Consider the following 5000-nt stretch of genomic DNA (forward strand, 5'->3'; position numbering starts at 1 on the left):
ACATACATACATACATACATACATACAGAATAACATAAGAGCGCTATGAAAGTGTATTAACTCAAGGGCGAGCCATTTTTTTTTTATAATTTTTTAATTTCATTTATTCATTTATTTTTTTGGTGGGTCGGGGAGAGGTACATTCAATATATATTTTTTAATAATAACATAATTAAAACTTTTCGGGGGAAGGATTTAATAATTAATTTGTACTTCCGGTCTGGCTTTTATTCGCGAGAAAATGTTTGATAAAACAAAAACGATTTTTGTTTGTTTGTTTTGTGTCTCCTGGCTTTGTCCGTTATTAACCAGCGCTTCTTATATGCCTTTTCCTTTGAGATGAGAAAAACTGAAGTCACATTTTGCTTGATCAAAAAACGAAAAAAAAAACGAAGAAGAATTGATAAAAGGAGAATATGAAGAAGAATAGTATGACGAAGAATGATATTAAGAAAATCTAGAGAAAAAAAAAAGAAAAAATGCAAAGGAACCTAAATTGAATAATAACAAAAACAGACAGAAATCAAGAAGAAGAAAATGAGCGTATAGATGAAAATATACATTAAAGGATAGACAAATATATAGATGAATGAAGAGACATGTATATATGATGTAAATAAAAGGACTATTAAAAGGATACAGAGAAAATTTGAAAGTATGTATCTATGCATATATGTGTATTCATATGTATGCATATACTGTATGCGTGTGTATGCAGACGCGTATATAGTATACGTAGTTAAACATGTATGTACATGTTAGTGTATGTACAGATCGGACTGGTAAAAGGGTACAGAGAAATTTTGAAAGTATGTATCTATGTATATATGTGTATTCATATGTATGCATATACTGTATGCGTGTGTATGCAGACGCGTATATAGTATACGTAGATAAACATGCATGTACGTGTTAGTGTATGTACACATCTATCTATGTATGTACAGGTATATAGCAGCATGAAAATGCATACAAACAGAAAAGGCATCTTCATCAATGCTGTGCAAAAAATTATAAATAAATAAAAAGAAATTAAAAAAAGAATTGAGGCCAGGAGATGAACAGAGATCAACAGATGCAGCAACATGTTTATACATACATATACCGAAGGTAGCCAAAAAACGAAAACATGTTCATAACTACAAAAAAAAAATATTAAAGAGAACAGGAAGACAGAAATGCAGACGAGAGAACAATAGAGAACATGAGAACAAAAGGCTTAATTACGAAAAAAAAGGGAAGAAAAGAAAAGAAAAAATGGAAGAGGAAACGAGATCAAAGGTTCTGGATTAATTGCATAGATGGAACGATGAATTATATTTGTAGAGTAAAAACAAAGAATATTAAAAAAAAAAATTCTATCTTATTTTATTTCAACATTATTTTTTTTAGGTTAGTCTTCATTATGTCGTGTTTCAATCCAGAGAGTGGAAGGTACAAATAGTTCCTAATATCGGGAATTTCTTTCTAAAATTCAGAAGTCCCTAATATTCGCAACGAAAAGAGGCACAGGGAGTAGGGAGTTCTATTCAGAGAACAGGTGATGGGGACAGCCATTCATAGCACAGGGAATGGGGACAGATATGCCAAGCACAGGAAATGGGGTCAGTGACTTAACCCTCTCGTTAAGGATTAACGTTAAACTCAATAAGTTAATTTAACCTCAACAGCGTGGGAATTAACCTTCTAATAAAATCGCCTGACGTCAGCTAGGTTTACGTCTTAAACCGTAGCGTAAATGACTTTAACTCAGTCTAGTTCTTAATAGACTAACATGACTTGATATTAGCTTAAATAAGATATGTAAAGTATTATATCGAATTGTGAATTTTAAGGAAAATAATTTGTGATTTTCAATAGTGAGAAGCAGGTAAATCATTGTGGGAGGAAGAGAGGAGGAGGAGGAGGAGGAGGAGGAGGAGGAGGAGGGGAGGGGAAGTTTATTTGTTTGTTATTATTTGTCTGTTTGTTTATTATTATTCGCTTGATTTTCATTTACTGTTATTATTTAATATTTTCCTATTTTTTATCATTTAACTGTACCTATGTATTTATTTATTTTGTTTATCATTATTTATGGTGCTATAATATCTATTTGTTTAATTATTTATCATTATTATATATATATATTTTTGTAAACGACCTAGTTATGGACCAAAAGGTCTCCTGTCGGCATGCTCCTCCTTTGTAATATGTGAAACTAACAGTACAACATGGGTATGGAAGATACGTATGGGTTCTGATACCACCATAACAGCCTCACTAAAACTCTTCTACAGGATTTGTACAACACTGAATGGGTCCCAGTAAACAGATTTACATTTATTAAAAGAAGTGTGGAAGGCAGAGGTGGAAGGAGTGAATATGAGAGGGCGTCCTAAGATGAAATGGATGAATGGGGTGAAAGGGGCATTACAAAAGAGAGGAATGTCTGTTGAGGAAGGACGGGAGAGGACAGAAGATAGGGGTGAATGGAGAAGGGTTGTGTATGGATGATGCTGTGATGCATGAGGGGGAGTGGGTGGGGGATGGGGGTGAGGAAGTATGTATGAGAAAAAATTTAACGCAGCCTGAAGGGATTTCTCCCTGTTTTCTCATTTTCTGCATGAGGGGACGGAGAGGGGGGGTCGCCGAATTTATGAAGCGCCTTGCTGTGGATGTGCTGCGTCTTGCGACACTGCTTCTGACCCAGGGCAGTGAACAGGATACAGGGATAACCCGTCATCCAGGAGGTGCCAAGATAAGAGGGAGAGAGGAGGGTGGAGGGGAGTGGAATATGTAAGGAATGGAATGGGTGGGAGTGGTTTCTATGCCTTTTTCTTTTTGGCTACCCCCCGCGTAAGGGGGAAAAAGCCGTTGGTATATGTATGTATGTATGTATGTATATATGTATATATATATATAATATATGACTATATAATATATGACTATATATATATATATATATATATATATATATATATATATATGATGTATACACACTGTATATACATACATACATACATATATATATGTATGTATGTATGTATGTATATATATATATATATATATATATATATATATATATATAAAGATATATATAAATGTGCGTGTGCGTGTGTTTATATGCGAGCTGTGTATGTGTCTGTATGTGTGCGTCCATGTGCGTCTGTGTACACATGTATCTTTATTACCCTCTACATTCTTCCTTGGTAGTTCCATAAATCTACTCTCGCAATCTCATCCGATACAGAAACCTTGCATACGTCATGAGGCTCTTACGCTTAATTGCCAAGATAACACCGAAATTGGTGCTTTTAATTGCACCTCATTTGTCAGTGTCCCCTTTGTTGTCGTCAGATAACTAAGAGGCGATCTCCTTTCTCTTTATACACACCAGTTAGATTACTAGGTTGATAGTTGAGTTAGTTAACTTAATAGTTAACTTGAGAGGGCTCAAAAGAATGAGACCTATTGGTATCAAATGTGGCATTACTATGAGGTGATATCTGTTCGTTCACCTGATGAAGATGTCTTCTGTATGTCTATGATTATAATGATTATGTCTTCCTATATGTCTATGATTTTAATGAAGATGTCTTTGGCTATACTCGTATGTCTGTGTGATTACAATGGCTGACGTTGGCAAAGCTTGGTTACAGCAGACACACACACACACACACACACACACACACACACACACACACACACACACACACACACACACACACACACACACACACACACACCTCGTGGTGCGGTGGTTAGAGTTCTCGACTACCACTACGGCGGTCCGGGTTCGAATCCCACCCAGGGCTGAAATAATTTCAGTATCACTGCGCTGCGAGTCGTTACTCCAACTTTCGTGGGCGGGGAGTTGGGTGTGTGAGTGCATCTAAGGTCACAGCATTACCCACAGATCGGTTATATATGACCTCTGAGCTCTCTTCCAGGAGGGAAATAGCTGTCGACCACGAGTCTAACACGTGATCCAGGACCATGGTGTGAATCACACACACACATACACACACACACACACACACACACACACACACACACACACACACACACACACACACACACACACACACACACACACACACACACACACACACACACACACACACACACACACACACACACACACACACACACACACACACACACACACACACAAATATATGCCACCATGAAGGTGACCTAAGTTGACATTGCTCTGACGATAGTAATGGCAATATTTTTACACATTTTATTCTTGACATTTTGATGCAGATCTTTAAACGTAGAGTTTCGGATGGTGGTCCCGGCGAAGTTCCCCCGACTGCTTCACGGCCCGGAAGATCAGGCTCCTCCTCCTCTTCCACCTCCTTCTCTTCCTCCTCCTCCTCCTCCTCTGCCAGGAGAAGGGAACCGCTTCCCTTGGAAGGAGGAGGAGGAGGAGCTCGAGGAGGAGGAGGAGCTCGAGGAGGAGGAGCTCGAGGAGGAGGAGGAGGAGAGGAGGAGGAGCTCGAGGAGGAGGAGGAGCTCGAGGAGGAGGAGCTCGAGGAGGAGAAGCTTGAGGAGGAGGAGGAGGAACTCGAGGAGGAGGAGCTCGAGGAGGAGAAGGAGGAGCTCGAGGAGGAGGAGGAGGAGGAGGAGGAGGAGGAGGAGGAGGAGGAGGAGGAGCTCAGCGTACGATCCGCCGCCGGTGGAGGTCGTGAACGTCGCCGCCCTGGGATCTGAATGACGGGGTGCTGGCTCCTCGATACGATCTCACACGGCCATTCGGAGGCCGGGAGGCTCCACAAAGGGCGCGAGATCACCGATGCAAATATGAAGAAAACGGGAGGAGGAGGCCCTTCCCCGTCAAGCGAAAATTCTCTTTTTAATGCTTATGAAAGTGCTCATACACATATATATAGGTATACATATACATGTACATATACATATACATATACATATACATATACATATACATATACATATACATATACATATACATCCATACATACACATACATATGCATATACATATACGTATAC

General features: G+C 39.1%; 1 long non-coding RNA gene across 1 annotated transcript in view; it reads right to left on the reverse strand.

The window, feature by feature from the left end:
• The window catches only part of LOC143021284 (uncharacterized), a 211081-nt gene that overhangs the window by 886 nt on the left and 205195 nt on the right, over positions 1–5000 (reverse strand). The window lies entirely within an intron of this gene.

Source organism: Oratosquilla oratoria, chromosome 41, assembly GCF_046742065.1.
Source record: "Oratosquilla oratoria isolate Oo_2021 chromosome 41, ASM4674206v1, whole genome shotgun sequence".
Lineage (NCBI taxonomy): Eukaryota > Metazoa > Arthropoda > Malacostraca > Stomatopoda > Squillidae > Oratosquilla > Oratosquilla oratoria.